Below are 10174 nucleotides of genomic sequence, written 5' to 3' on the forward strand. Positions count from 1 at the left end.
TAAACAAATTAAACAAATGAAAGCAAAAACTTTATACAGTTCTTTCAACCAGTAAGAGAGAAGCATATTACAAATCTAAACTTACTATTCTAACTTGAAACAACCCATTATATCAAGATAAACTAAATCAACTCACTCAGAATTTATAAGCGGCAATAAAAGCCATACAAGCTGATTCAAATTAATCTCCACTAGCGGCATAAAATTCCTCTTTTCAAACAAACCCACCTTGTCTTCTACCAACAATATAAAGCGGTTTCATTATTCAAATCCATAATTATTTGAACCACTTACAATAACTCAAAGCCAAGGGTTGTCCAAAACCAATGTTGTCAAATTATCAGTTGCAACCTATAAATTATAATGATTCCCAAAATCTTAAAAAGAACAATCCCAATCGAATCCAACACAATAGACACCAAACGAAACCAAACATGGCCAGTAGTACAAATTAGAACCAAAAAAATGACACACCGTCAGCCCATTCAAGGATATCGACACATTGCCACATCAAAGCCATCGAAGCAAAACATAGCTGAAATCATTCCAGAAAAACCAAGATTATCTTGACCGATTTACCTATCAATACAGAGATAAATCAAATTCAACAATACTGTAACTAGATGCTAATAATTTTAGAGTACTCACGTTCAACGAAACCTCCCCAGAGATACAAATGAATGCAATCCAGCATAGCTTAACGAATCCGGTACACATCTGATATATATTTATGGTAGGGAAATCTTCCGAATCCCTTGAAACTGAGTCAAGGCAAACCAAGACAGAACCAACTATACACCATATCCCAAACTATTCAAACCATCCAATCGACCACCCGTCAAATCCTGAATCACAAGCCGAGCATAAAAGAACACTAAACCCTCTATTCTATTTTAAACGAAAATAGCATGGCTTGATAAACTAGGAAATCAACGCAACTCCTTCAAAAGATGGAATTATACCTATTCAAAGTAAAATAAAACCAATAAACCTGGATCATTCAATACAATCCATCCTATATAACTTAAAACAAATCAGAGCAAATATAAGAAATTAATCATTTTAACCAACAAGAACCTAGCTTATTTCTACTCTAAACTCACAAACTTAAACAACCCCATCATATTTAGATAAAGTAGAAAATAAACACAAATCATATATAAGATTAAAACAGACATTTTAAACGAACCATGTTTTGATAAACTAAATCCACTCACTCAAAATTATAAGTTCCACAAAAAACCATATAAATACATTCAAACTAATCCCCACTTGCTGCATAAACGTCCTTATATCAAACCAACTCTCCTTGTCTTCTTACAAGCATATAAAGAGGTTTCATTATTCAAATCCATAATTATCCAAACAACTTATAATCACTCAAACCAAAAGGTTATTAACAACCAAAAGATATTATCAAATTATCAGTTGCAACATAGAAACGAGTCCAAACCAAATCCATTACGACGGAGTCCAAACGAATCCAAACATTGCCAATGCAAAGTAGAACCTATACAACCACACAATGCCGGCCCAATCTGTCATTCATTAACCCATCCAATTAAGGACACCGAGACATTGCCAAATTAAAACCAACGAAGCAAATATCAATCCAAACAACCCAAGATTATCCAAACCGACCTACCTATCAAGACAAGGATAAGTCAAACTCGACAAAATTGTGATTAAATGCTAACAACATTATAATATTCACTTCCAACGAAACCTCTCAATAAAGCTCAACCAATCAGGAGCACGTCTGATATAAATATGGTTTAATTAAAGGCATTCTTTCAAATCCCATGAACGGGTCTAGCCAATCCGAGGTAGAGACCAACTACACAATATCCAAGACAAACCAAGCCCTAGCATCCAATCGGCCTCCTATCAAATACCTAACCACCGACCAAGCAAATAGACCACCAAACCCTCTATTCAAATTCAATCGAAACTAGCATGCCAAGATAATTTAGGAAATCAACTAAACTATGTTAAAAATTGAACTTAGGCCTACTCAATGTAAAATAAAACCATCAAACCTGGATCATTCTGAAAAATCCTACCTATATAAACCTCAAACAAATCAAAGCAAAAACAACACATAATCATTTTACATAACAAGAACCAAGCATATTACTACGCTAAACTGACTGATTTAGCATATTTAGAGAAAGTAGAAAATGAACTCAACTCCTTTAGAAAATTAAAACAAAGCTATTAAAAAAAAAGAAAATAATAGCAAATACAGTAGGATCAATCCAAACAATTCCGTTAAACAAATTAAACAAATGAAAGCAAAAACTTTATACAGTTCTTTCAACCAGTAAGAGAGAAGCATATTACAAATCTAAACTTACTATTCTGACTTGAAACAACCCATTATATCAAGATAAACTAAATCAACTCACTCAGAATTCATAAGCGGCAATAAAAGCCATACAAGCTGATTCAAATTAATCCCCACTAGCGGCATAAAATTCCTCTTTTCAAACAAACCCACCTTGTCTTCTACCAACAATATAAAGCGGTCTCATTATTCAAATCCATAATTATTTAAACCACTTACAATAACTCAAAGCCAAGGGTTGTCCAAAACCAATGTTGTCAAATTATCAGTTGCAACCTATAAATTATAATGATTCCCAAAATCTTAAAAAGAACAATCCCAATCGAATCCAACACAATAGACACCAAACGAAACCAAACATGGCCAGTAGTACAAATTAGAACCAAAAAAATGACACACTGTCAGCCCATTCAAGGATATCGACACATTGCCACATCAAAGCCATCGAAGCAAAACATAGCTGAAATCATTCCAGGAAAACCAAGATTATCTTGACCGATTTACCTATCAATACAGAGATAAATCAAATTCAACAATACTGTAACTAGATGCTAATAATTTTAGAGTACTCACGTTCAACGAAACCTCCCCAGAGATACAAATGAATGCAATCCAGCATAGCTTAACGAATCCGGTACACATCTGATATATATTTATGGTAGGGAAATCTTCCGAATCCCTTGAAACTGAGTCAAGGCAAACCAAAACAGAACCAACTATACACCATATCCCAAACTATTCAAACCATCCAATCGACCACCCGTCAAATCCTGAATCACAAGCCGAGCATAAAAGAACACTAAACCCTCTATTCTATTTTAAACGAAAATAGCATGGCTTGATAAACTAGGAAATTAACGCAACTCCTTCAAAAGATGGAATTATACCTATTCAAAGTAAAATAAAACCAATAAACCTGGATCATTCAATACAATCCATCCTATATAACTTAAAACAAATCAGAGCAAATATAAGAAATTAATCATTTTAACCAACAAGAACCTAGCTTATTTCTACTCTAAACTCACAAACTTAAACAACCCCATCATATTCAGATAAAGTAGAAAATAAACACAAATCATATATAAGATTAAAACAGACATTTTAAACGAACCATGTTTTGATAAACTAAATCCACTCACTCAAAATTATAAGTTCCACAAAAAACCATATAAATACATTCAAACTAATCCCCACTTGCTGCATAAACGTCCTTATATCAAACCAACTCTCCTTGTCTTCTTACAAGCATATAAAGAGGTTTCATTATTCAAATCCATAATTATCCAAACAACTTATAATCACTCAAACCAAAAGGTTATTAACAACCAAAAGATATTATCAAATTATCAGTTGCAACATAGAAACGAGTCCAAACCAAATCCATTACGACGGAGTCCAAACGAATCCAAACATTGCCAATGCAAAGTAGAACCTATACAACCACACAATGCCGGCCCAATCTGTCATTCATTAACCCATCCAATTAAGGACACCGAGACATTGCCAAATTAAAACCATCGAAGCAAATATCAATCCAAACAACCCAAGATTATCCAAACCGACCTACCTATGAAGACAAGGATAAGTCAAACTCGACAAAATTGTGATTAAATGCTAACAACATTATAATATTCACTTCCAACGAAACCTCTCAATAAAGCTCAACCAATCTGAGACACGTCTGATATAAATATGGTTTAATTAAAGGCATTCTTTCAAATCCCATGAACGGGTCTAGCCAATCCGAGGTAGAGACCAACTACACAATATCCAAGACAAACCAAGCCCTAGCATCCAATCGGCCTCCTATCAAATACCTAACCACCGACCGAGCAAATAGACCACCAAACCCTCCATTCAAATTCAATCGAAACTAGCATGCCAAGATAATTTAGGAAATCAACTAAACTATGTTAAAAATTGAACTTAGGCCTACTCAATGTAAAATAAAACCATCAAACCTGGATCATTCTGAAAAATCCTACCTATATAAACCTCAAACAAATCAAAGCAAAAACAACACATAATCATTTTACATAACAAGAACCAAGCATATTACTACGCTAAACTGACTGATTTAGCATATTTAGAGAAAGTAGAAAATGAACTCAACTTCTTTAGAAAATTAAAACAAAGCTATTAAAAAAAAAAGAAAATAATAGCAAATACAGTAGGATCAATCCAAACAATTCCGTTAAACAAATTAAACAAATGAAAGCAAAAACTTTATACAGTTCTTTCAACCAGTAAGAGAGAAGCATATTACAAATCTAAACTTACTATTCTAACTTGAAACAACCCATTATATCAAGATAAACTAAATCAACTCACTCAGAATTTATAAGCGGCAATAAAAGCCATACAAGCTGATTCAAATTAATCTCCACTAGCGGCATAAAATTCCTCTTTTCAAACAAACCCACCTTGTCTTCTACCAACAATATAAAGCGGTCTCATTATTCAAATCCATAATTATTTAAACCACTTACAATAACTCAAAGCCAAGGGTTGTCCAAAACCAATGTTGTCAAATTATCAGTTGCAACCTATAAATTATAATGATTCCCAAAATCTTAAAAAAACAATCCCAATCGAATCCAACACAATAGACACCAAACGAAACCAAACATGGCCAGTAGTACAAATTAGAACCAAAAAAATGACACACCGTCAGCTCATTCAAGGATATCGACACATTGCCACATCAAAGCCATCGAAGCAAAACATAGCTGAAATCATTCCAGAAAAACCAAGATTATCTTGACCGATTTACCTATCAATACAGAGATAAATCAAATTCAACAATACTGTAACTAGATGCTAATAATTTTAGAGTACTCACTTTCAACGAAACCTCCCCAGAGATACAAATGAATGCAATCCAGCATAGCTTAACGAATCCGGTACACATCTGATATATATTTATGGTAGGGAAATCTTCCGAATCCCTTGAAACTGAGTCAAGGCAAACCAAGACAGAACCAACTATACACCATATCCCAAACTATTCAAACCATCCAATCGACCACCCGTCAAATCCTGAATCACAAGCCGAGCATAAAAGAACACTAAACCCTCTATTCTATTTTAAACTAAAATAGCATGGCTTGATAAACTAGGAAATCAACGCAACTCCTTCAAAAGATGGAATTATACCTATTCAAAGTAAAATAAAACCAATAAACCTGGATCATTCAATACAATCCATCCTATATAACTTAAAACAAATCAGAGCAAATATAAGAAATTAATCATTTTAACCAACAAGAACCTAGCTTATTTCTAATCTAAACTCACAAACTTAAACAACCCCATCATATTTAGATAAAGTAGAAAATAAACACAAATCATATATAAGATTAAAACAGACATTTTAAACGAACCATGTTTTGATAAACTAAATCCACTCACTCAAAATTATAAGTTCCACAAAAAACCATATAAATACATTCAAACTAATCCCCACTTGCTGCATAAACGTCCTTATATCAAACCAACTCTCCTTGTCTTCTTACAAGCATATAAAGAGGTTTCATTATTCAAATCCATAATTATCCAAACAACTTATAATCACTCAAACCAAAAGGTTATTAACAACCAAAAGATATTATCAAATTATCAGTTGCAACATAGAAACGAGTCCAAACCAAATCCATTACGACGGAGTCCAAACGAATCCAAACATTGCCAATGCAAAGTAGAACCTATACAACCACACAATGCCGGCCCAATCTGTCATTCATTAACCCATCCAATTAAGGACACCGAGACATTGCCAAATTAAAACCAACGAAGCAAATATCAATCCAAACAACCCAAGATTATCCAAACCGACCTACCTATCAAGACAAGGATAAGTCGAACTCGACAAAATTGTGATTAAATGCTAACAACATTATAATATTCACTTCCAACGAAACCTCTCAATAAAGCTCAACCAATCTGGAGCACGTCTGATATAAATATGGTTTAATTAAAGGCATTCTTTCAAATCCCATGAACGGGTCTAGCCAATCTGAGGTAGAGACCAACTACACAATATCCAAGACAAACCAAGCCCTAGCATCCAATCGGCCTCCTATCAAATACCTAACCACCGACCAAGCAAATAGACCACCAAACCCTCTATTCAAATTCAATCGAAACTAGCATGCCAAGATAATTTAGGAAATCAACTAAACTATGTTAAAAATTGAAGTTAGGCCTACTCAATGTAAAATAAAACCATCAAACCTGGATCATTCTGAAAAATCCTACCTATATAAACCTCAAACAAATCAAAGCAAAAACAACACATAATCATTTTACATAACAAGAACCAAGCATATTACTACGCTAAACTGACTGATTTAGCATATTTAGAGAAAGTAGAAAATGAACTCAACTCCTTTAGAAAATTAAAACAAAGCTATTAAAAAAAAAAGAAAATAATAGCAAATACAGTAGGATCAATCCAAACAATTCCGTTAAACAAATTAAACAAATGAAAGCAAAAACTTTATACAGTTCTTTCAACCAGTAAGAGAGAAGCATATTACAAATCTAAACTTACTATTCTCACTTGAAACAACCCATTATATCAAGATAACCTAAATCAACTCACTCAGAATTTATAAGCGGCAATAAAAGCCATACAAGCTGATTCAAATTAATCTCCACTAGCGGCATAAAATTCCTCTTTTCAAACAAACCCACCTTGTCTTCTACCAACAATATAAAGCGGTCTCATTATTCAAATCCATAATTATTTAAACCACTTACAATAACTCAAAGCCAAGGGTTGTCCAAAACCAATGTTGTCAAATTAACAGTTGCAACCTATAAATTATAATGATTCCCCAAATCTTAAAAAGAACAATCCCAATCGAATCCAACACAATAGACACCAAACGAAACCAAACATGGCCAGTAGTACAAATTAGAACCAAAAAAATGACACACTGTCAGCCCATTCAAGGATATCGACACATTGCCACATCAAAGCCATCGAAGCAAAACATAGCTGAAATCATTCCAGAAAAACCAAGATTATCTTGACCGATTTACCTATCAATACAGAGATAAATCAAATTCAACAATACTGTAACTAGATGCTAATAATTTTAGAGTACTCACTTTCAACGAAACCTCCCCAGAGATACAAATGAATGCAATCCAGCATAGCTTAACGAATCCGGTACACATCTGATATATATTTATGGTAGGGAAATCTTCCGAATCCCTTGAAACTGAGTCAAGGCAAACCAAGACAGAACCAACTATACACCATATCCCAAACTATTCAAACCATCCAATCGACCACCCGTCAAATCCTGAATCACAAGCCGAGCATAAAAGAACACTAAACCCTCTATTCTATTTTAAACGAAAATAGCATGGCTTGATAAACTAGGAAATCAACGCAACTCCTTCAAAAGATGGAATTATACCTATTCAAAGTAAAATAAAACCAATAAACCTGGATCATTCAATACAATCCATCCTATATAACTTAAAACAAATCAGAGCAAATATAAGAAATTAATCATTTTAACCAACAAGAACCTAGCTTATTTCTACTCTAAACTCACAAACTTAAACAAGCCCATCATATTTAGATAAAGTAGAAAATAAACACAAATCATATATAAGATTAAAACAGACATTTTAAACGAACCATGTTTTGATAAACTAAATCCACTCACTCAAAATTATAAGTTCCACAAAAAACCATATAAATACATTCAAACTAATCCCCACTTGCTGCATAAACGTCCTTATATCAAACGAACTCTCCTTGTCTTCTTACAAGCATATAAAGAGGTTTCATTATTCAAATCCATAATTATCCAAACAACTTATAATCACTCAAACCAAAAGGTTATTAACAACCAAAAGATATTATCAAATTATCAGTTGCAACATAGAAACGAGTCCAAACCAAATCCGTTACGACGGATTCCAAACGAATCCAAACATTGCCAATGCAAAGTAGAACCTATACAACCACACAATGCCGGCCCAATCTGTCATTCATTAACCCATCCAATTAAAGACACCGAGACATTGCCAAATTAAAACCATCGAAGCAAATATCAATCCAAACAACCCAAGATTATCCAAACCGACCTACCTATCAAGACAAGGATAAGTCAAACTCGACAAAATTGTGATTAAATGCTAACAACATTATAATATTCACTTCCAACGAAACCTCTCAATAAAGCTCAACCAATCTGGAGCACGTCTGATATAAATATGGTTTAATTAAAGGCATTCTTTCAAATCCCATGAACGGGTCTAGCCAATCCGAGGTAGAGACCAACTACACAATATCCAAGACAAAGCAAGCCCTAGCATCCAATCGGCCTCCTATCAAATACCTAACCACCGACCAAGCAAATAGACCACCAAACCCTCTATTCAAATTCAATCGAAACTAGCATGCCAAAATAATTTAGGAAATCAACTAAACTATGTTAAAAATTGAACTTACGCCTACTCAATGTAAAATAAAACCATCAAACCTGGATCATTCTGAAAAATCCAACCTATATAAACCTCAAACAAATCAAAGCAAAAACAACACATAATCATTTTACATAACAAGAACCAAGCATATTACTACGCTAAACTGACTGATTTAGCATATTTAGAGAAAGTAGAAAATGAACTCAACTCCTTTAGAAAATTAAAACAAAGCTATTAAAAAAAAAAGAAAATAATAGCAAATACAGTACGATCAATCCAAACAATTCCGTTAAACAAATTAAACAAATGAAAGCAAAAACTTTATACAGTTCTTTCAACCAGTAAGAGAGAAGCATATTACAAATCTAAACTTACTATTCTAACTTGAAACAACCCATTATATCAAGATAAACTAAATCAACTCACTCAGAATTTATAAGCGGCAATAAAAACCATACAAGCTGATTCAAATTAATCTCCACTAGCGGCATAAAATTCCTCTTTTCAAACAAACCCACCTTGTCTTCTGCCAACAATATAAAGCGGTTTCATTATTAAAATCCATAATTATTTTAACCACTTACAATAACTCAAAGCCAAGGGTTGTCCAAAACCAATGTTGTCAAATTAACAGTTGCAACCTATAAATTATAATGATTCCCAAAATCTTAAAAAGAACAATCCCAATCGAATCCAACACAATAGACACCAAACGAAACCAAACATGGCCAGTAGTACAAATTAGAACCAAAAAAATGACACACTGTCAGCCCATTCAAGGATATCGACACATTGCCACATCAAAGCCATCGAAGCAAAACATAGCTGAAATCATTCCAGAAAAACCAAGATTATCTTGACCGATTTACCTATCAATACAGAGATAAATCAAATTCAACAATACTGTAACTAGATGCTAATAATTTAAGAGTACTCACTTTCAACGAAACCTCCCCAGAGATACAAATGAATGCAATCCAGCATAGCTTAACTAATCCGGTACCCATCTGATATATATTTATGGTAGGGAAATCTTCCGAATCCCTTGAAACTGAGTCAAGGCAAACCAAGACAGAACCAATATACACCATATCCCAAACTATTCAAACCATCCAATCGACCACCCATCAAATCCTGAATCACAAGCCGAGCATAAAAGAACACTAAACCCTCTATTCTATTTTAAACGAAAATAGCATGGCTTGATAAACTAGGAAATCAACGCAACTCCTTCAAAAGATGGAATTATACCTATTCAAAGTAAAATAAAACCAATAAACCTGGATCATTCAATACAATCCATCCTATATAACTTAAAACAAATCAGAGCAAATATAAGAAAATAATCATTTTAACCAACAAGAACCTAGCTTA

Source organism: Nelumbo lutea, chromosome 2 (assembly GCF_056320005.1).
Source record: "Nelumbo lutea isolate HS-2025 chromosome 2, American lotus-T2T, whole genome shotgun sequence".
Classification (NCBI taxonomy): Eukaryota; Viridiplantae; Streptophyta; class Magnoliopsida; order Proteales; family Nelumbonaceae; genus Nelumbo; species Nelumbo lutea.